At 33.0% G+C, this 24906-nt stretch overlaps 1 long non-coding RNA gene across 1 annotated transcript in view; it reads left to right on the forward strand.

Annotated features, from left to right (window-relative positions):
* The window catches only part of LOC131178522 (uncharacterized), a 28884-nt gene continuing 3978 nt past the window's right edge, over nt 1-24906 (forward strand). Inside the window, exon 1 of the long non-coding RNA XR_009147442.1 lies at nt 1-177. This is a non-coding gene — a long non-coding RNA (uncharacterized LOC131178522). The remainder of the gene's footprint in view (nt 178-24906) is intronic.

Here is a 24906-nt window from a genome sequence, read left to right on the forward strand (position 1 = left end):
TCTTCCATGGCCATCCACCATTGATTCTTCTTCTAGCTTCAAATTTCCTATGATTTCTACCATAAAACCCCATAGCCCCTTCACTAAAACTTAATCTTTCATCTTGGTAAAGAGACTAGTTGCAACAAGAAGGGAAGAAATTGAAGCTTAGGCAAGGTCAAACTTGGGTCAAACAAGGTTAGCGCAAGATTCTAACTACCTTTCTTCCTTAATCATTTATAGCATGTAGAAATGAGTTGAAATTGTATGAAATTGAAAGAATATGATGAGTATATGGAGAACCTATACTTCAGTAACCATGGGGAAAGTTAGAGTTTGATGGTTTTAATTATCTTAAAGTTGCTTAGTGATGGTATGTGATGAGTATATATGAACTATAACTTGAATTACATGTTTAGTGTGAATTTAAGAAATTGAAAGTTGGGGTTTTGAACCAAATTTGGAGATTTTGTGTTGTGGTATGAAATTTACATTGCTGAAGTTAATTATGGACCATTTGAAGTGTATTGAATGTAATTTGAAGTTTGTAGTTGGGAGGAATTAAAGATTTGGAAGTGAAATTTTTGTGTAGGAAATTCTAGACCTATGAGTCTAGTGTATTTAAATGAGCATAAGTAGAGCCACATTACTCCAATTGGTGTGAGACTAATTGAAGATGAAACTTAGGACATAATACCACATTTTTAATGAAGAGACCCTGCCCAAAAACTGTTATTAGAATGCCCTAAAATTGGCTTGAATTCGAATACCAAATGCTGGACCTGGAAAAATGACCATGTAAACAGTAAATGTTCATATGGCATAACTTATTGTAGGAAGCTCCAAATGAGTTGATTCTTGAACCAATGGAAAGATAAGACATAGGAGAACATTTCTTAGGAAGAACTCAGAGCCTAGTTTTAAAGGAGTGGAAGCGTGAATAAAGGGCATTAGAACCTTGAATTTTAAAAATTATTTCTAAGGTTACATGCACCATACCAAGTGTCTTATGATCCTAATCAATTTCCAATGCTCAATTGCATACCAAAATATATTTTAGCATGCATTAAAATTTCATTTGTCATTAAAGATTATGAATTAACATTTAATTTAATTAAACCCTAACTAAAAGAGGGATTGTTAGGTACTAACCTCTTGATGCACAATTGAAGCCTCTTAGGATGTACTTAGGACCTCAAATGTTGTCCCTCTAGTTTGTCCACCACAAACACACACCAAAGTTGCAATGGCAGTCCCTAGATTGGCTTCTCAAGCCTTGTCAACTAATTTTGAGATGGAGTTTATGCTTTGTGAAGGTTGTATGAATGTATTGGGTGTTAGAAATACTTTCTAATAATTTAATTCAAGAGGAAATCTAAGTTTTTCCCTTTAAATCAATTGAGAAATTGAAGAGGAGAGGGAGGCACCATGTTGCCATCCCATTTGAGAGAAAAAGAGAGAGTGGCTGATTTTTCTTTATAATCGTTCTTTATATACTTAGGTTAAATCCTAACTCCCTTGCCACATGTCATCACAAGATCTCATCTTATTATTATTTGATTTAATCCTATGAAGCCAAGTGTCAAGCTCCATTTAAATTATGACATGTGGTGTTCCATCAGAGGAAGACAAGTGGCAAGATCATATGGGGCCATGTGTCACCATCTCATGGTGCCACATGTCTCCATGTGAAAAGACCAATTTGCCCTTACTTTTTAATTTGAGTTCTCAACCCAAAATTATAATTTCCCCTCTTTAAATCAATTTATATCAAATATAAATAAATAAATAAATTAATTTATATTAATTAATTTCTCATAATTAAATTCATATTTAATCAAATTAAATATAAATTTAATTTATACTATACATCCAATAACCTAGATTTGGTTTCAAGTCATGCTAGGGACTTTGCAATCTTATTGCAAACCAAACCTCTTTAATTAATTAATTAAACTCTTTAATTAATCAATTTAATCACATTTTAAATGGTGATTAGCTTGCGTAGATGTCTGACTTATTAGGCTCATTACTTACTGGCAATGAGAAATGATATTAACTTTTAATATCATTAGAACTCTTTCTTACCATAAATGATTTCTCTAAATCATTTCAGGCATCTCATAGACCATGGTTAACACCTAGCATAGTATGCCATAGCCACCCAATCAATTATAAGGAATACCTTAAATGAACCTTTAATCATATGTTACCATGCATTAAAATCTCTCCGTTACAAAATCCCAATTCGAGTTGGATTCATGGTTAATGTCAAACCCCATTTGCTAAGAACATTATGTTCTCTTTTAATTCCAGTTATTGATTAATTAGATTTTCTTGTCAGAAACTCTTTTCTGACTAAATCTATCTATCTTGGCTAGGAACTTGAAACATCAAAAACAATTAAATGAACATAGGATTTTGTCCCTATTTACTTAGGGTAACAGATTCTATCTTGATCAATACCTATCTCCATATATAACTAGGGGGAGCCAACACATGCCTATATACCCATACACAGTACAAGTATGAAAGCAGTATCAGACTCAAACCACCTATATACAAGATAACTATGTTATCACTAGTATAAAGATTTTATACACTGATGTGATATATGACAATGCATTGACAAGAGTAAACTCCATGTGCTTGTCATATGTGTCACTGATTCGGCCTACTTATCATGTATAAGTGCCTATCATGTTTGTTATGTCGCATGCGACTCACCACTCTATTTTATTTATATCTCATATAAATACCTTGGGAATAAACATGATTACAATCTTTCTGGATAAGTCATGTCCTTTGTGAAGTATCCTCGATTATGAACCAATTTATGATATTTTGTGCTAGAAATACTGTCACTCATATTCTTAACAACTTAAGAATAGAATTTGTAACAAAATATCAATGGACCTTTGCTATTACACATAAATATATTATGTAAATGAAAAAGTAAAATTGTCTTTTATTAATAAAATATGTACAAGATACATACAAAATGATATGCTCTAGGACATACTACTAACAATCTCCCACTAGCACTAGAGCCATTCATTACAATATCTTAGACCCATCTTCTCAAGATATCGGTCTAACTGAGTTTGTGACATAGGCTTTGTGAATAGATCAATTGGATTTTCGACTGATGCTATTTTCTGCATGGCTACATCGTCTCGCCCAACTATCTCTCTGATAATGTGCTAGCGCCTTTCTGTGTTTAGATTTTTAGTGAGACCAGGGTTCCTTAGCCTGTATGACCGCTCCATTGTTGTCATAGTAGAGAGGAACTGCTAACTCAATGTAAGGAACTACTGCAAGTTCTATCACGAACTTCTTTATCCAAACAGCCTCTTTTACAGCATCTGATGCAGCAATGTACTCGTCCTCTGTAGTGGAATTAGCAGTTGTACTCTGTTTGGAACTCTTCTAACTAATTGCAACTCCATTACAAATGAACACCCAGAGGTAGACTTTCTATCATCGATGTCTGATTGAAAATCAGAATCAGTATAACCATCCAACTGCAAGTCACCACCTCCATAAATCAAGAATAAATCCTTAGTTTTCCTCAAGTACTTAAGGATATTCTTGACAGCTATCCAGTGTTCCAAATCTGGATTGGATTGAAACCTATTAGTCAAACTAAAAGCATATGCAATATCCGGCCTAGTACACAATATTACATACATTAAACTTCTAATAGCCAAAGCATATGGAATCCTGGCCATTTTATCTCTTTCTTCTAGTATCTTTGGAGACATCTCTTTAGAAAAATGGATACCATGTCTCACTGGTAACAATCCTCTCTTGGAATCAAGCATGTTAAACCTCTTTAACACCTTTTCCAAGTATAGACTTTGGGATAAACCAATTTTTTTTTTCGCTCTATCTCTATAGATGCGAATTCTAAGAATATGGGTTGCCTCCCCTAAGTCTTTTATGGAGAATGTATTTGACAACCATACCTTGATAGTTGTCAATATACCTATGTCATTACCTTTCAACAGAATGTCATCCATATATAAGACAAGGAAAGTGATAGTACTATAACTAACCTTCTTATATACACATGGTTCATCCTCATTTTTTATAAAACCAAATGACTTAATGGCTTCATCAAAACGGATGTTCCAACTCCTCGAAGCTTGTTTTAACCCATAAATGGATCACTTTAGCTTGCACACCTTGGAACTATCTTGGGATTCAAAACCCCTAGGTTGTTCCATGAAAATGTTTTCATCAATGTATCCATTGAGAAAAGCTATTTTGACATCCATCTGCCAAATCTCATAATCATAGTATGCAGCTATTGCTAATAGAATCCTAATTGATTTAATCATAGCAACAGGCGAGAAAGTCTCCTCATAGTCGATTCCTTGCCTTTGATTAAACCCTTTCACTACTAGCTTTACTTTATAGGTCTCTACCTTTCCATTAGAACTAGTTTTCTTCTTGAAAACCCATTTATTCCCTATAGGTACAATACCTTCAGGTGGGTCAATAAGGTCCCAAACTTGGTTCTTATGCATGGAATCATTTTCGGATTTCATAGCTTCAATCCATTTTGAAGAATCTATATCTGATATAGCTTCTTCATAGATAAGAGGATCATCTCCATGATCTATTTCTTCATGAGTAAACAACTCTTATTAATGTTCATGAAGAAAACCATATCTCATAGGTGGGTGAGATATCCTAGTCGATCTGCAGGAATTACTGTAGCTGTTTCTTCAATAGGTGTAGGTTAACTAGATGGATCTATATCCATTTGATCTATTGGTTGGTCAAAATTTTCCAATTCTAACTCTATTTTCCTTCCTTTGCCACCTTCTTGAATAAACTGTTGTTCAAGAAATATAGCATCTCTACTTACCATAACTTTTTGTGATGTAGGCAAATAAAAATAATATCCAAAACTCTCTTTTAGATATCCAACAAATCGACCTTTTTTCTGATCTGGTTTTCAATTTATCAGTGTTCAGCTTTTTAATTGTGACACCCCGTACCCGTGTACAGTATACCCGAGTAAGTAATGTCACACGGTGTACCGGCACACTCTAATATACCCTAATTAATTTTCATCATAATTTTGAATATAACTTGTAAAATATAACTCATTTAAGTCATTTATTGAAATCATAATTTATTTGAGGTTCTGTAAAGTTTAAAGAAAATCCGGCAGAGTACCGGCTAAAAATGGAGAGAACAGTTCTTCGGAACCTGTGAAAAACACTTCCAATAAACAAATTCATTCATTCTCAACTCCAATATCATCACAAAACTCAATATCAAGATCTCACATTTCAATTTCAATTCTCAACCATCCACCACATGTGATGATCACATATAATTCATAAATAACCATTTACTTTTCCATTCACAAATACAATTTTCATAATTTACATAAACCTCAATATACATTACATAAGTTTAATTACATATGAGAAAATCAAAATTAAGTTACAAAATGTCAAAATGACACCTAGTGTCCTACCAATGCACTGCAAAAGTTGAGGTGACACGGACACTGTGCAGAGCTGCAGGATGGACTCACCCAGTCTGTGGTCTACTGGACACACGATCTGTATCTCCAGTACCTACGCGTGGCAAAAGCAACGCGCTAAGCAATAATGCTTAGTGGTGCAATAATATAATAAAAGAAAATAGCAAGAAATTAAATGTGTAGTGAATGTGTACGTTTTATTTATTTGGTATTTGTATATCATTTACTTTGTTCACTTTTATTCATTGGGTTGCCCCAAGTAACCTACACTAGACGACTGGACTGAATAACGGGTAAACTGGCACTGGGTATCTAGTACCTCGGGCCGTCACACCATCGGTCACATATGCATCTCCCGATGTGCAACAGAACAGCTACCAAGCTGTAAATAATCTCAGGCACAAGGCCAATTCTCAATGCAAAGTCAGAATGGCTAAAAGCCATGAAATCACAGAATTGCATATTGCCATGTGCAGTACTGCTAACCGAACCCTATTGGCATGCCAAACTATTCAAACCAATCATGTTAGGTATACTAGGGCATTTGAAACTTTTAAATTCTTCAATTTGTGCATTTCAAGTTTTGGTGTCACTATTCACCTCATTGGTCAACAAAAATGTTGACTTTTGGATAGAAAATATGTACATTGACTTTGGCACTCTCAACATACCACATTTTACATTTAAAACTTGTTAGAATTGGTCACCATTACCATTTCTAACTTAAGACCAAGAGGGTAGAAAATTTCAGTTTTTGAGTCTAAGTTCACTGTTCCATTAAACACTGTTACAGTGGAAATTTGAAGAAATGGAAAACATGAAAGTTGTTCCTTATTTTGTCTAGTTAAATTTCCTTTTTTGAATCACTCCATTTGGAGTTTTGTAGCTCCAGATATGGTCCAAAACCCACAGCTGGCCGGATTTCCATTCTGCAGAAATTACCATATCTACAGTAACATGAACAGTGACTGCCACTGCCATTTGGGTTAGGTTCTGGCCATAATTTGGGGGAGATTCCTTCATGAAAGTTGTTTGTCTATGTCTTAACTTGTTGCTGTAAAAATTTCAGGTCAATTGACCATATCTACAGTGAGTTATGGCCAAATGAACAGTTATTGTTCATTTGGTCAATTCTGCAGAATCAGTTGCAGGGTATCCGGATTGGGGCCAAGTTTTGGTCCTCTTGATTTGGTCTTTTGGGCATAGTTTCTTCAGAAAAAATGTGCCATTGTAAGCCTAGTTTCATGTCCAATTGGCCAAACACCAATTGGACTAACACAACCAAAGTTATGGCTGTGTAATTGGACTGAAATTTCAGTCCATTGCTGCTGTCCTAGGGCAGATTACACCTTTACTTTGCCATACTATTTTTCAGTCAAATTTATGGTCAACATACCTCAAATGGTCACTTATTGACCATTAGAGTGTTCTTTAACAGTTTGATAAGCCAATTCAATTTTTTACTTCTCAAAACCCTAATGTCCAATTCAATTTACCCATAAACCTCAATTAGCACACTAGTTCAACATCCATGCATATTCATACCTTAAACATCATTTCTATCCACTCTAAATTCATTTAAACAATCAAACTCATCCTTCCTTAGGGCTGCCGAAAATTTGAAGATGCCCTAACATATATAATTTACTTCATTTTCTTACAATTTCTTAACTTAAAATGATGCTCTAACAAGGATTAAAGGAGTGAGAGTGAAAGTATAGCACTAACCTCTTGGCTCAACTTATTGAGCTTGTGAAAACTCTAGAATTCCTCTTCTTTGTGGCTGCCTAGAGCTTGCTTAGGGTGTGTAGATTAATTTTTGTGAAGATAACTTAGGGTTTTGGGGTGAGGCTTGAGAGATCTTAAAGCTTGAGTGAGGAAGAAAAATGGAGGTTTGCTTCTTGGCTATGGTGTGGCTGAAATGGAGAAGGAGATGGCTGCCCACATTTTTTTATTTTCCTTTGGTCTTTATTTACCTCTTTTATTAGTTAGATAAATGATAGTTTAAATGTGATTTGTGGCCAATTTTAAATGACATCACATTGATGTCATAATTTGCATATATTGTATTTTTCTTTTCTTTTCATCACTACTAACTTTCAATTCATTTTTCATCAATATTAATTCATATTTTAGTTCATAATAATTATTTACTTAACTGGACAAGTCGGTCAAAAATCACCTCCAAAGGCGAAATGACCAAAATGCCCTCCATTTGGCTTAACGGGTCAAAATTGGCTGTACCGATTGAAAAAATTTTCTAGGTATTTTCTTGGCATTCTAATGCCATGGGAACCTCAATAACCCTTTTCTGGAGTCCCAAAAATTATTTTATAATTTTTCCCCCGGGTCTAAGGCTCCTCGTTGCGAGAACCGCAACTTCCCTCTGATTACCCTTCGCTTGGGCACCGGCTCATTTAACTTGGTTGTATTTTATTTCTAAAATTTTTAGTAAATTTTTATTATTAATATTTGAGTTAATTATGGTTCCTGAATTTAGTTTAAATATTTTTCCGGACGTTCTAGCTGTCCGGACCGACACCGGTCACCGAAACAGTAGAATGTACGGAGTTGCTACCGGGAGGGTGTTACATTAATATAAGCTGGACAACCCCAAATCTTAACATGCTTAAGACTCGATTTTCTTCCATGCCATATCTCATAAGGTGTGGAAGAGACTGATTTTGATGAAATCCTATTCAGAATATGCAAAGCTAATTCTAATGCAAATCCCCAAAAGGGGGCATATCAGTATAGCTCATCATACTATGTACCATATCTAATAGGGTACGATTTCTCCTTTCAGATACACCATTCAGTTGTGGCATTCCTGAAGGAGTCAGTTGGGAGACAATGCCATGCTCTTTCAAATATTCATCAAATTCAGTACTTAAGTATTCACCTCCACGATTTGATCGAAGAGTTTTAATACTTTTTCTTATTTGATTTTCTACTTCACATTTAAATTCTTTGAACTTTTTAAAGGATTCATGTTTGTATTTCATTAAATACAAATACCCAAACCTTGATTTATCATCAGCAAAGGTAATAAAGTAATGAAAACCGCCTCTAGCCATTTCCTAAAATGGACCACATACATCACTATCTATCAATTCCAAAATATTTTCAGCTCTTAACCCTTGTCCAACAAAAGGTGATCTAGTCATTTTACCTTGAAAGCAGGATTCACAAGTTGGAGTAGGTTCAGAACCCAATGAAGATAAAATCCCCATTTTTTCTAGCTTTGCAATCCTATCTTCTGCAACATGACCTAATCTTAAGTGCCAAATATATTTTGACCTTGAGTTGATTTTCATCATGGCATTACATTCATTTAGATTGCTTGCATTAGATTTGTATTTAACATTATTATCTAAATAATAAATCCCATCATGCATATAACCCGAGCCAACATATTTATTTCCAAAATAAATATTGCAAACATCATTTGTGAATTGAAATTCATAGTCATTTCTAGTTAAACTAGATATAGAAATGATGTGCTTAAAAGCATCAGGTACATGCAAAACATTATTTAAATACAAAACATGTCCATTTATGTATAAAGATTTAAATCCCATGGCTAAAGCTTCAACAGTTGAGCCATTGCCAACCCGGAGTCTAATATCTCGTGACTGCAAGTTGCTACTACTTACTAGTTCCTACGTATCAAAAGTAATATGAAAACTAGCACCAGTATCTAAAACCCAAGCTGTAGACGAACTATGAGTATCATCAAAATCTAAATAACAAGACACAAACATACTTTCTGAAGGTCTATCCTTCTTGTCCTTTAGAGAAGTAAGATACTCTGGGCAGTTCCTTTTCCAGTGCTCATCCTTCTGGCAGTGGAAACAATGTCCCTTACCTTTGTCAGCTTCGGTTTTGCCCTTCTGTTTAGCTATCTTCTTGGAAGGTCTAGGAATTTGAGGTTTCTTATTCTTATTACCCTTATTCTTTTTGGACTTTTCAGCAGAAGAAGAAGATAAAATCAAAGCCACCTCTTTTCCTTTATTGTCCAGCATATTCTTTTAGGCAATAATTAGTATGTTAAGTAACCCAACCAAAGTATACTCTTGCTTTGTCATATGGAAACTTGTCACAAAATTCCCAAATGACTCGGGCAGGGACTGAAGGATTAGATCCGTCTACAGTTGGAAATTCATGTGAAAATCAAGATGTTCTAGCTGCTCAATAAGCCGAATCATCTTGTGGACATGATCTCCTACATTTTGTCCCTCAGACATCCTCATGTAGAATAGTTGTCTAGATATCTTATACCTAGCATTCCTACTGTGCTCACCATACAACTCTTGTAAGTGAAGAAGGATCTCACTTGCATTCTGCATATTTTCATGCTGCTTTTGTAACTCATTAGTCATAGAAGCAAGCATGTAATATTTGGCTCTCATATCATGCTCCTTCCACTTGTCCAAAGCGTCTAGTTCCTCTTAAGTGGCCTCTAGAGGTAAGGGACCAGGAACCTTTGAGTCTAAAACATATCTAATACATTCTAGGTTCAGGACAAGTTTTAAATTTCTGAGCCAATCAGAAAGATTATGTCCTGTCAACCTATTGTGATCAAGTATGCTCGCAAGGATATTGGATGGTGGTGGTTGTTGTGTGCTCTTTATTATCAGAAAATTAACTGCAGAAAATAACTAGATTAATTAGTAAATGTATCAAGTAATTAACAAAAATGATTATGATCTTTTAATCAAATTGGTCCTCCCACTAACTTGGCGAATCTTACACTTCCAAAGTAGGAAACGAAAATCCTAATTGGATGGATTTCTAGTGAGTGATTGAATTCATATTGTCTTATTGATCATCCTTAGGCACATCCATTATTGGAATTACAATAAACTATATGTGAGCAACTCCTTGCCCATCACATCTCATGTGAGGTTCAATAATTTATTTAGCCCCTAATGCTCAAAATCTCGGGCACATCTGTTATTGATTTATCTTGCATTAGTTAAGTTAATCCCATTGAGCCAATAAACATGCAAATAATTTTAATGTCCTCATGCACATCCATTATTGGCCACCAACTATTTACATATTTATAACATCTTATGCTTAATGATTATTCTTAAGAAAATCTCTTAAATAAATGCATCACATGCAAGTATTTAAAATTTCTTAAAATAATTGCCTCAATGGAAGGCCATGATATAATTACTTTAATTATACCATTTCCAACTTAATCATTTGCTTGGAAGATTTTGTGGTCGACTAAATTACTATTATGGTCTCACTTTGCACATTATCCAATTAGCATGCATATATCATATACTTGCATACATTCACATACATCTCATGCGTACATGGATAAACAAATAATATGGTATGATTATGGACTTTTTAAGAGATTCAATTCTGAGCCACCAAGAATTGAATCAGGGCATTCCCAGGTATATTTCATTCATTCATTTTACAAGAGTTGCTGAAGGAGTACATAATCAATACTTGATCTTGATTTCCTTCCACTAGTCCCACCAATGCTCTTGACCTCCTTAATCTTCTTGCAATCCAATTACATTGTAATCCTTGGCATACCAAGGCAAGTTTAAAAGAATATGGACTTTAAAGTCCTCAAATAAATGAAATTACAACCCAAATTATTACAACATTTATAATACATGCCACTAAAATAAAATTAATTATTTTACATCCCAAAGAAGAATAAAAGAAATAAATCCAATCATATTGGTCTTTTATTGTCCATGATCATCCATCATGCATATTAAAATTTAATAATTAAATAAAATATAAAAATAAAAAAATTAAATTGAATATCACATATTCAACCAAAATTAAATTTGAATCTCATTCAAATAATTTTAAATTTAGAAACCTTTTTCCAAATTTAATACCTTGAAAACAACTTTCAAAAATTAGTTGTGTGATTAAAATTCCTAATTAAACAATTTAATTTGGTATGGGCTAAATTATAGGCCTCAAAATACACAATAATTACATAATGGGCCCAAAAACCAAGCCCAAACTTCAAACACACCTTTGGGGCGTGTTTCTCATTCAAGCCGCCCCTCTTGAGCACCCAACCAGATTTTGATCAATCCAAATTTGATTCAATCACACAATTAAATCTCATAAACAATCTTAATGGAAAATATAATGGCTCTGATACCAATTGAAAGAGTGGAAGTGTGAATACAGGGCATTAGAACCTTGAATTTCAAAAATTATTTCTAAGGTTACATGTACCATACCAAGTGTCCTGTGATCCTAATCAATTTCTAATGCCCAATTGCATATCAAAACATATTTTAGCATGCATTAAAATTTCATTTGCCATTAAAGATTATGAATTAACATTTAATTCAATTAGACCCTAACTAAAAGAGGGATTTTTAGGTACTAACCTCTTGATGCACAATTGAAGCCTCTTAGGATGTACTGAGGACCTCAAATGTTGTCCCTCTAGTTTGTCCACCACTAGCACACACCAAAGTTGCAATGGCAGCCCCTAGATTGGCTTCTCAAGCCTTGTCAACTAATTTTGAGATGGGGTTTATGCTTTGTGAAGGTTGTATGAATATATTGGGTGTTAGAAACACTTTCTAATAATTTAATTCAAGAGGAAATTTAAGTTTTTCCCTTTGAATCAATTGAGAAATTGAAGAGGAGAGGGAGACACCATGTTGCCGTCCCACTTGAGAGAAAAAGAGAGAGTGGCTAATTTTTCTTTATAACTGTTCTTTATATACTTAGGTTAAACCCTAACTCCCTTGCCATGTCATCACAAGATCCCATCTTGTTATTATTTGATTTAATCCTATGAAGCCAAGTGTCAAGCTCCATTTAAATCATGACATGTGGTCTTCCATCATAGGAAGACAAGTGGCAAGATCATATGGTGCCCTGTGTCACCATCTCATGATGCCATATGTCACAATGTGAAAAGACCAATTTGCCCTTACTTTTTAATTTGAGTTCTCAACCCAAAATTATAATTTCTTCTCTTTAAATTAATTTATATCAAATATAAATTAATTAATTAATTAATCTCCATTAATTAATTTCTCATAATTAAATTCATATTTAATCAAATTAAATATAAATTTAATTTATACTATACATCCAATAACCTAGATTTGTTTTCAAGTCATGCGAGGGACTTTGCAATCTTATTTAAAATCAAACATCTTTAATTAATTAATTAAACTCTTTAATTAATCAATTAAATCACATTTTAAATGGTGATTAGCTTGTGTAGATGTCTGACTTACTAGGCTCATTACTTATTGGCAATGAGAAATGATATTAACTCTTAATATCATTAGAACTCTTTCTTACCGTAAATGATTTCTCTAAATCATTTCAGTCATCTCATAGACCGCAGTTTTTATTACTTTATTACCTTTACTGATGATAAATCAAGGTTTGGGTATTTGTGTTTGATGAAATACAAATATGAATCCTTTAAAAAGTTCAAAGAATTTAAATCTGAAGTAGAAAATCAAATAGGAAAGAGTATTAAAGCTCTTCGATCAGATTGTGGAGGTGAATATTTGAGTACTGAATTTGATGAATACTTGAGAGAGCATGGCATTGTTTCCCAGCTGACTCCTCTAGGGATACCACAGCTGAATGGTATATCTGAAAGGAGAAATCATACCCTATTGAATACAGTACGTAGTATGATGAGCTATACTGATATGCCAATCTCCTTTTGTGAATTTGCATTAGAATCAGCTTTGTATATTCTAAATAGGATTCCATCAAAATCAGTTTCTTCCTCACCTTATGAGATATGGCATGGAAGAAAACCAAGTCTTAAGCATGTTAAGATTTGGGGTTGTCCAACTTATATCAAAAAGTTGAACACTGATAAATTGGAAACCAGATCAGAAAAGGGTCGATTTGTTAGATATCCAAAAGATAGTTTTAGATATTATTTTTATTTGCCTACTTTATAAAAGGTTGTGATAAGTAGAGATGCCACATTTCTTGAACAACAGTTTGTTCAAGAAGGAGGCAACGGAAGGCAAATAGAGTTAGAATTGGAGAATTCTAACCAATCAACAGATCAAATGGATATAGATCCATCTAGTAAACCTACACCCGTTGATGAAACATCTACAGCTATTTCTCGTAGAACAACCAGGGTATCTCACCCACCAGTGAGATATGGTTTCCTTCATGAAGAAGAACAAGAGTTGTCTACTCATGAAGAAGTAGATCATGGAGATGATCCACTTACCTATGAAGAAGCTATATCAGATATAGACTCTTCAAAATGGATTGATGCTATGACATTTGAGATTGATTTCATGTATAAGAATCAAGTTTGGGATCTTGTTGACCCACCTGAAGGTATTGTACCTATAGGGAACAAATGGGTTTTCAAGAAGAAGATTGGTTCTGATGTAAAGGTAGAGACCTATAAGGCAAGGCTAGTAGCGAAAGGGTTTCGCCAAAGGCAAGGAATTGACTATGAGGAGACTTTCTCGCCTGATTCCATGCTTAAATCAATTAGGATTCTATAAGCAATAGCTGCATACTATGATTATGAGATTTGATAGATGGATATCAAAACAACTTTTCTCAATGGATACATTAAAGAAAACATTTTCATAGAACGACCTAGGAGTTTTAAATCCCAAGATGGTTCCAAGGTATGCAAGCTGAAGCGATCCATTTATGGGTTGAAGCAAGCTTCGAGGAGTTGGAACATCTGTTTTGATGGAGCCATTAAATCATTTGGTTTTATCAAAAATGAGGATGAGCCATGTGTATATAAGAAGATTAGTAACAGTGCTATCACTTTTCTTGTCTTATATGTGGATGATATACTGTTGATGGGTAATGACACAGGTATGTTGACAACTATAAAGGTATGGTTATCAAATACATTCTCCATGAAAGACTTAGGGGAGGCAACCTATATTCTTGGGATTAGCATCTATAGAGATATAGCGAAAAGAATAATTGGTTTATCCCAAAGTCTATACTTGGAAGAGGTGTTAAAGAGGTTTAACATGCTTGATTCCAAGAGAGGATTGTTACCAGTGAGACATGGTATCCACCTTTCTAAAGAGATGTCTCCAAAGACACCTGAAGAAAGAGATAAGATGGCTAGGATTCCATATGCTTCGGCTATTGAAAGTTTAATGTATGCAATGTTGTGTACTAGGCCGGATATCACATATGCTGTTAGTTTGACTAGCAAGTATCAATCCAATCCAGGTTTGGAACACTGGATAGCTATCAAGAATATTCTTAAGTACTTGAGAAGAACTAAGGATTTATTCTTAATTTATGGAGGTGGAGACTTGCAATTAGATGGTTATACTGATTCTGATTTCCAATCAGATATCGATGATAGAAAGTCTACCTCTGGGTATGTGTTCATTTGTAATGGAGGTGCAGTCAGTTGGAAGAGTTCCAAACAGAGTACGACTGTAGATTCCACTGCTAAGGCTGAGTATATTGCTGCATCAGATGCTACAAAGGAAGCTGTTTGGATAAAGAAGTTCATGACAGAACTTGCAGTAGTTCCTTCCATTGAGTCAGCAGTTCCACTACACTGTGACAACAATGGAGCAGTCATACAGGCTAAGGAACCAAGGTCTCACCAGAAATCCAAACACATAGAAAGGCACTACAACATTATCAGAGAAATAGTTGGGCGAGGCGATGTAGCCATACAGAAAATAACATCAGTTGAAAATCTAGCTGATCCATTCACTAAGCCTATGTCACAGACTCGGCTAGACCGACATCTTGAGAAGATGGGTCTAAGATATTATAATGAATGGCTCTAGTGCTAGTGAGAGATTGTTAGTAGTATGCCCTAGAGCATATCATTTAGTATGTATCTTGTACATATTTTTATTAATATAAGGCATTTTTACTTTTTTTGTTACATAATATATTTATATGTAATAGAAAAGGTCCATTGATATTTTGTTAGAAATTCTATTCTTAAGTTGTTAAGAAAATGAGTGACAGTATTTCTAGTACAAAGTATCATAAATAGGTTCACAATCAAGGATACTTCATAATAAGGACATGACTTATCCAGAAAGATTGTATTCATGTTTGTTCCCAAGCTATTTATATGAGATATAAATAAGATGGAATGGTGAGTCTCATGCCATATAACAAACATGATAGGCACTTATACATGAAAAGTAGGCCGAACCAGTAACACTTATGACAAGCACATGGAGTTTACTCTTGTCAATGCATTGTCATAAATCATATCAGTGCATATAATCTTTAGACTTGAGATAGCACAGTTATCTTGTATATAGGTGGTTTGAGTTTGATACTGCTTTCATACTTGTACTGTGTATGGGTATATGGGTATGTGTTGGCTCCTACTAGTTATATCTGGAGGTAGGTGTTGATCAAGATGGAATCTGTTCCTCTAAGTAAATAAGGATAAAATCCTACATTCATTTAATTGTTCTTGATGTTTCAAGTTCCTGGCCAGAACAGATAGATTTATTCAGAAAGAGTTTCTGATGAGAAAAATCTTTTTAATTAAGAACTGAAATTAAAAGAGAACATAATATTCATAGCAAATGGAGTTTGACATAAACCATGACTCCAACTTGAGTTGGGATTTTATAACAGAGGGATTCTAGTGCATGGTAACATATGATTATAGGTTCATTTAAGGTAAACCTTATTACTAATTGGGTAGCCATGGCATGCTATGCTAAGTGTTAACCATGGTCTATGAGGTGCATAAAATGATTTAGTGAAATCATTTATGGTAAGAAAGAGTTCTGATGATATTAAGAGTTGATATCATATCTCATTGCCAATTAGTGATGAGCCTAGTAAGTCACACATATACACAAGTTATCACCTAATTAAATATCATTTAATTAATTAATTAAAGAGTTTAATTGATTAATTAAATAGGTTTGGTTTGCAATTAGATTGTAAAGTCCCTAGCATGACTTGAAACCAAATCTAGATTATTAGATGTATAGTATAAGTTAAATTTATATTTAAAGTGTTTAAATATGAATTTAATTAATGAGAAATTAATTAATAAAGATTAATTAATTGATTTATATTTGATATAAATTGATTAGAAGAAGAGAAATAATTATTTTGGGTTAAGAACTCAAAATTAACACACAGGGGCATTTTGGTCATTTCACAGGGTGACATGTGGCACCATGAGATGGTGATACATGGCACTACACATAAGCTTGCCAAATGTTTTTAATCACATAAGATGATTAAAATTAAGATTAAATATAGGTTTGACACTTGGCACAATGTGATTGGGTCAATTAAACCTAGAACCAATCAGAGGGTGACATGTGGCAAGGGTTTAATGTGTTGACCTAGCTATATAAGTGTTCTTATGAAAAGAAAACAACACAACCAGCGGCTAACCTCCTTTGTGCCTCCACCTTGAAGCTCCCATTCTCTCTTTTTCTTCATCTCTCACCTATTCCAAGAGATTAGCAAACAATCTCTTGAATTAAAAATACTAGAAATTATTTCTAGTGTCCTGTTTACATCTTTAATCTCTTAAAAGGCAAAACTTGATTTTCTAATTAATAGAAAAAGCTTTAGAAGCTATTCAAGGGATGCCATAGGTGTTCTTAGTGTGGACAAGTTAGAGGGACAACATCTGGTGTCCTGAAGACACATCTGAAAGGCGCAAATATACTGTAGTACATCAAGAGGTTAATGTATTTGTTCTTGATTTAATCTAGGCTTCTAAAATTAATCTGATTAATTTTAAAATCTTAAATGGCAAATACATATCCAAAAACATATTAAAAGAGTTTTAATATGTTGTTTATCATTGAAATAAAATAGATAAAAATAAATCTTGCATGATGCATGTGACCCTAGGTGAAAATTTTTGAATTCAATGGTATAAACTTATGTTTTTCATGCTTTCGCTCCTTCAATATGTATAAGATACATACAAAATGATATGGTTTGGGGCATACTACTAACAAGTTTTGTCTCCAACTCAACCAATTTGCTAGACTAAGTTGGGTCAGCAAATCTGACAGAACCAAACCTGACTTGAAATTCTGAATTTCAGGGTACCTGACCAGTTGTGGCAAAAATGTCATAACTCAGTCTCCAAAACTGCAAATGTAGTGATTCAAAAGCCAAAATCTCCATAAAACCTAAAATCCGTCAGTTTCTCCCTTTAAGATTTGTGTATTAAAAATACAATGGAATGGGAATTAATAATGAATAAAGTAACATAAGATAAGGTGCTCTGGCACAGAATGCAACATTCCTTGTCCAGCTACATTATAGATCAGGTAAGGGGTGTTATAAGGTTCTTTTACCTATCTTGCTTCATTAAGAATTCTTTGTTCAAAGTTAATTTCATCATCTAAATCATCATCCTTTTTTAAAGATCCAGAGACTTTCGAATAAGCTTGCTTTAACAATTGTTTAAAATCTTACGGGCTTTTTAGCACCTGTTAAAAGTGATTGAATCTTACTCTTTGATGTTAAAAAATCTGCTTGATCTAAAGTAGAAGCTAATTGAGCTTTGACTCTATGATGTTGTAACCATTTCATAACACTGTCTTGGCAACCTTGATTAATGTCAAATTGAGGACACCATTTAACTCTGAAAGTTCTTTGTAAAATAAAATTATAAGAGCTGGAAACTTCCTTAACATCAAAGGCCCATAAGAGAATCCATAGAATTCCAAAGGTAAAAGAAAATGAGAGTAAAGGATCCATTCTAAGACTCTTCATTTCCTTCTTGTAAAGTTTAAATCCCTACTAAATCTGTAATAGTAAAATTTCTCGAACAAGGCCGAAATAGTTCCACCCATTAAAAAACCATGCTAAGAACTTAGTTGGACAAGTCTTTGTCATGTAAAAAACCAAGAATATGTCTAATTTCTAAGGAAAAACACATTATACTAGGCCACTTATAATCAAAATAGTTGTAACTGGCTAGCTAAAAATTAATAGAAAAGGCTTTTCCTATGTATAAACATTGTTTCTAATCTGAGATAGTTAAAACTTTGTTAAACTTTACTATAAGAGATGTGACACCCCTTACCCGTGTACAGTATACCCGAGTAAGCAATGTCCCACGGTGTACCGGCACACTCTATTTTAACTTAATTAAATTTTTTTTTCATGCTTTTGAATATAATTTGTGAAATATAATATATTTGAGCCATTTATCGAAATTGTAAATTATTTGAGGTTCCGAAAATTTTAAAGAAAATCCGGCAGAGTACCAGCTAAAAATGGAGAAAACAATTCTTCAGAACCTGTTAAAAACACTTCCAATATTCATATCTCATCACAAACTCAATATTTTTTTCAATTTCAGTTCTCAATCATCATTTCTTAGGGTACTCATATATGAACAACAAATAAATACTCAAATTACTTCCATACATAACCATAAATCTTCATTATTTACATGAACGTCAAAATACATTACATAAGTTCATTTACATATGAGAAAATAGAAATTTAGTTACAAAATACCAAAATGACACCTAGTGTCCTACCAATGCACTGCAGAAGTTGAGGTGACACGGACACTGTGCAGAACTGCAGGATGGACTCACCCAGTCTGCGGTCTACTGGGCTCACGATCTATATCTCCAGAACCTACGCGTGGCAAAAGCAATGCGCTAAGCAATAATGCTTAGTGGTGCAATAATAAAATAAAAGAAAATAGCATAAAATAAATATGCATTGAATGTATAAGTCTTATTTGTTTTGTATTTGTATATCCATTTATTTCGTTAACTTTGTCCACTTTCATTCATTTGGTTGCCCAAGTAACCTATACTAAATGACTGGACTGGATAAATGGGTAAACTGGCACTGGGTATCAAGTACCTCGGGCCGTCACACCATCGGTCACATATGTATCTCCGGCAAATGTAATAACTAACAAGTCAGAATAATATTAGGCACGAGGCCACATCTCAATACAAGGTCAGAATGGCTAAAAGCCATGAAATCACAGAATGGCATATTGCCATATGCAGTACTGCTAACTGAACCCTATTGGCATGCCAAACTATCCAAACCAATCTTGTTAGGTATACTAGGGCATTTGATACTTTTGAATTCTTTAATTTTTGAATTTCAAGTTTTTGTGTCACTATTCACCTCATTGGTCAACAAAAATGTTGACTTTTTGATAGAAAATAGGTACATTGGTTTTGACACTCCCAACATACCACATTTTGCATTTAAAACTTGTTGGCATTAAGCATTAATACCATTTCTAAGCTTAAACCAAGGGAAGCAGAATTTTCAGTTTTTGTAGCCCAACTTTACTGTTCCATTGGGCACTGTTGTAGTGGGAATTTGAGGAAATGGTAAACATTAAAGTTGTTCCTTATTTTGTCTAGTTGAATTTCATTTTTTGAATCACTCCATTTGGAGTTTTGTAACTCTAGATATGGTCCAAAACCCACAGCTGGCCGGATTGGAAAATCAGCACTACCAAATCTACAAAGATCATGAACAAAGGATCGTGACTGCCATTTGGGTTAGGTTCTGGTCATAATTTGTGGTAGGTTTCTTCATGAAAGTTGTTTTTCTATGTCTTAACTTATTTCTGTAAAAATTTCAGGTCAGTTGACCATTTCTACAGTGAGTTATGGAAAAATGAACAGTTACATTTGGTCATTCTGCAGAATTAGCTTGCAGGGTACCCGGATTGGGGCCAACTTTTGGTCCTCTTGCTTTGGTCTTTTGGGCATGGTTTCTTCAGCAAAAATGTGCCATTATAAGTCTAGTTTCATGTCCAATTGGCCTAACACCAATTGAACCTACACAGCCAAAGCTATGGCTGTCTAAGTGGGCTGGAATCACAGCCTCATTACTGCTATCTCTAGGCAGCCTGCACATTTCACTTTGCCATGCATTAGCTCATTTCAAATTATGATTAACTTGCCTCAAATGGTCACTAATTGACCATTAGAATGTCCTTTAATCATTTCATAAGCCAAGTTCACATTTTACTCCCAAAACCCTAGCTCAAATTCATGGTTTACACAATTCACCTTAGTTAGCTACTAATTCATTATTCTTACATTCATATACTTTAAACATGATTTCTAGTTCACTCTAAGTTCATCAAAAACACTCATTCCTATTTCTTCATTAGGGCAGCCGAAATTCATGGTGGACATACACACAATTTTTATTCATTTAAGCTACAATTTCTTACTTAATTCATGTCTCTTATCATGGAAATAAAGAGTTTAAGGTATGTATATGCACTAACCTTAATTTACCAAGTCTCTTTCTTGCCAACTTCAAGATTCTTACTTCCTTTTACTTCCAATCACTCTAGCTAGGGTAGATATTCAGTTTTTATGAAGATGATTATGGGAAATATGGTGAGATTTTAAGGAAATTTAAGCTTAAAGGGGAGTAACAATGGTGGAAAGCTTTGGAAAAGGAAGAGCTACGTCTGAAATGAGGAAGAAGCTGCTGGAATTGGTTTTATTTTTGTCCCATTTTATGTCATTTTTGTCCCTTTAATTTATTTGTCAAATGATGATTGGGTGGAGCTTTTTAAATGACATCATGTGATGTCAAAATTTCAATTTTCTTCATTTTTCTTTTCTTTTCTTTTCTACTAACTTTAAATTAATTTTTCATCAATATTAATTCATATTTTATGTCATAATAATTATTTACTCAACTGGATAAGTCGGCCAAAAATCACCTCTGAAGGCGAAATGACCAAAATGCCCTCCGTTTGGCTTAACGGGTCAAAATTGTCTGTACCGATTGAAAAAATTTTCTAAATATTTTCTTGGAATTCTAATGCCATAGGAACCTCAATGACCCTTCTCTGGAGTCCCAAAAATTATTTTATGAATTTTTCCCCGGGGTCTAGGGCTCCTAGTTGCGAGAACCGCAACTTCCCTCTGGGTTACCCATCGCTTGGGCACCGGCTCATTTAACTTGGTTGTATTTTATTTCTAAAATTTTTACTAAATTTTTCTTATTAATATTTGAGTTAATTATGGTCCCTAACTTTAATTTAAATATTTTTCTGAACGTTCTAACTGTCCGGACCTACACCGGTCACCGGAACAGTAGAATGTACGGAGTTGCTACCGGGAGGGTGTTACAAGAGATCTTATGAGTTTCTTTCTCATCAAAGATATGTTCTAACTCAAGCTAGAATTAATAAAAATTAACTCATAAAATCTTTAGTTTTTATAAGAATGTTCTTGAATAAAGTAATGATTTGGTGGAAATAAAGCTTGGAACATTTTGGAATAATTTGGATTGGTAATATTTACATTAAACATTTCTAGTTCAAGGATGGTAACATGTTTTGTAATGGATTTGGTAAACTAATGGTTTAGATCAAAAGTTGGACTTTTTAAAAGAGCTTCAATATGATTAGAGGCAAATTTGGTTTGGGCATAAGAAGAGGAGGAAGATCCAATAGGTTTAGAACTAGACCTTTTGTGTTTAACTGCCGTAAATAGGATTAAGGTTTCTTAAGGAGAAAGTGAAGAATGTATAATTAATCTAGAAGGAGTTGGCAGAGTAGACTGTGAAGGAGCAAATTGATAAACATAATCTTCAGTTGTAACTTTCTTTTTAATAGGAATGCTCATTTTACTTACTTTGAGATTTTCCTAGTAAAAATTCAGTAGTAAAAAAATTAGGTAAAGAATTTAAAGAACCTTTAATTTATTTTACATCAAATTCAAAAATTCCAAAAAAAGCTTGCCATTTGGCAAAAATCTTTTTAGAAATAAGATTTTTAACATCTTTTTATAAAATATCTTTTGCTGTAAAATAATCAGTTCTTAATAAAAACTTTTTATCAATTAAATCATATTGAAATTTTGTAATACATAAAACTATTAATAAAACTTCTTTAATAGTAAAGTAATTCTTTTGAGCTACATTCCAAATACCATAATGAAATCTCACTAATGACTCTTTTTTCTTACCAAGAAGATATTATTTAAGAATACCACCATAACTTAAATTAGATGTATCAGTTTCAACAATTAAAGAAGCATCAGGATGAGGCATGACTAAATAGGGAAGATAATGAACCTTTTGTTTAATAAGATGAACATTTTCCATGTATTGTTCGGTCCAAGTAGTATTTTTTCTAAGTCTATCATAAAAAAGTTTTCATAAGATTCTAATATATTTAAAGAAATTGGAAACATAATTAAAACATTGCAAGAGTTTTTGTAATTGATTTTTATCTTTTAATTCATTAGGAAATTTGAATGTAAATTTTAGAACTCTAGAAATTGGTGAAATTTTATTTTTAACAATTTTATATTCACAAAATCTAATTTTTGTTGAAATAATGTCATCTTAGGAGTAGAAACTATTAATCCATTATGGTTAATAATATTATAAAATTTTTGCAAATGCATAAAATGTTTATCTAATGATTTTGAAAAAATTAACACATCATCTATATAAACTATTGTAAAAAGTTCATTATCTTTTAAAACATCATTCATAACATTTTGAAATTCACTCGGAGTATTTTTTAAACCAAAAGGCATAATTTTCATTCGTAATGACCAAAAAGAACATTAAAGCCAGTTTTGTATTTATTTACTTTAGCTATTTGAATATGCCATGATTCACTTTTAATATCAAATTTACTAAAGATTTTGACATTATGTAATATTTTTAGTCGATCTCTCTTATTAGGTATTGGATACCTAATCCATTGTAAAACTTTATTTAAAGGATTATAATTAATTACTAATCTAGGAGCACCTCTTTCTATTTTTGCTGTATTTTGAACATAAAAAAGTTGAACAACTCTAAGGACTCTTAGATTCTCTGATTAATCATTTTTCTAATAAATATTTAATTTCTTTTATGTAATAACTTTCTAATTTTTTGTTCAAGTGAATTGCATGACTTCTAGTTAGAATCTTTCATTAAAATCTTTTTCATATGGTAAATATGCTATATGTTTTTTTTCTTTTCCAAAAACCATTAGAAACAGGTGCACAAACATCTTTCTAAAATAATTGGATTTTTAAAGATTTTATTTCATAATTTAAATTTTCAATATGTTTTTTTCTTTTTATTAATTATATTGACTAAGGATATTAAAATTTCTTTTAATATGTTTAAATGTTTTTCTTGAATAGTTAAAGTAAATTTAAAACAAATCTCTTTTCCTAGAATAGTTGTATTAATACCATTTTTATCTACATTAAAAGGATATATCATGTTTAAGAAAGGGTTTCCTAAAATAACACCTTGACTTGTATTCTTAATTAATATAAAAGGTAAATTAAAACAAATACCTTGATTACAAATTCTAGCTTTACTTAATTTATATTTAATTTGTAATCTATTACCATTAGTAACATATAATCTTTCCATGTAATATTTCTTTGGTTTTTTCAAAAAAGGCGTAGGAATTAAACCTTCTTGGATACAATTTTGATATGCACCAGAATCTACTAATGCAATTGAAGAAAAACTAAAATCACTAATAGAAATAGTAAAATACATTGTAATATCCATCATTTCCTGACGTTAGAATTTCTGTCGTAGATAAAATATTCTAGCAAATTTGAAAATTCCGCGGATAAGGGAATGGGGGTGGAAGTGTATGGGTATATGTTTATATATGTGTGTGTTTGAAATGTTCAAAATGTATTTAAGAATGAAAATGATTTAAAGGTTTTATTTCTTAAAAGTTTTTAAGTGAGTGTTTTTGGTAGAAGAACTTCAGCAGCTGAAGGATAGACTTTCAACAGTCAAAGTTCCTTTTCCTGTTTAAATACCCATTTGGACAAAACAGACTCTGACAGCAGAAAGCATGGCTTATAGCAACTGAAAGTCCCTTGACTGTAATGGGCATAAAAGGGACCAAGGCCTATTTTTTCTGCCAAAACATTTGGGTTTTCTCTCCCTCTCTGCCTCTTAATTGCTGAAGCATACAAGGAGATTTTTGAAGATATTTCCTTGGGTTTTTCAAGATCTGGAGGTAGATACTTCCATTTAAAAGTTTGGGAGAGTAGATTCAAGCTTTGGGATTTTGATTCTCTCACCTCTAAGCTACAAGAAAAGAGGCGACTTCCTTTTTTTCTTGATCTAATAGATAAATTTAAGAAAGTTGAAGAGGCATTAGGTTTCTATAACTTCAATTACATGAAATGTTGTTTTTAAGATGAGTTTTGGGAATCTGTGCATGTTGGGGTAAGAGTTTTGTGATTTTATTTTAAAATTGCATATTTTGTTGTTAGATTAGTTATTTAAGTGTTATGGACCTTAAATGGCTAGTTTCCCTAGATGGATTTGAAAAAATCCATAAATATGTTATGTTGGGTTTAGACAAAACCTATGATTTTAGTTTTCGGTTAATGTATATGGGTATTAAGTATGCTTTCAAGTTATTTTATGCTTGAAAGATGTGTATATGTGTTTGG

Source organism: Hevea brasiliensis, chromosome 3, assembly GCF_030052815.1.
Source record: "Hevea brasiliensis isolate MT/VB/25A 57/8 chromosome 3, ASM3005281v1, whole genome shotgun sequence".
NCBI classification, from domain to species: domain Eukaryota; kingdom Viridiplantae; phylum Streptophyta; class Magnoliopsida; order Malpighiales; family Euphorbiaceae; genus Hevea; species Hevea brasiliensis.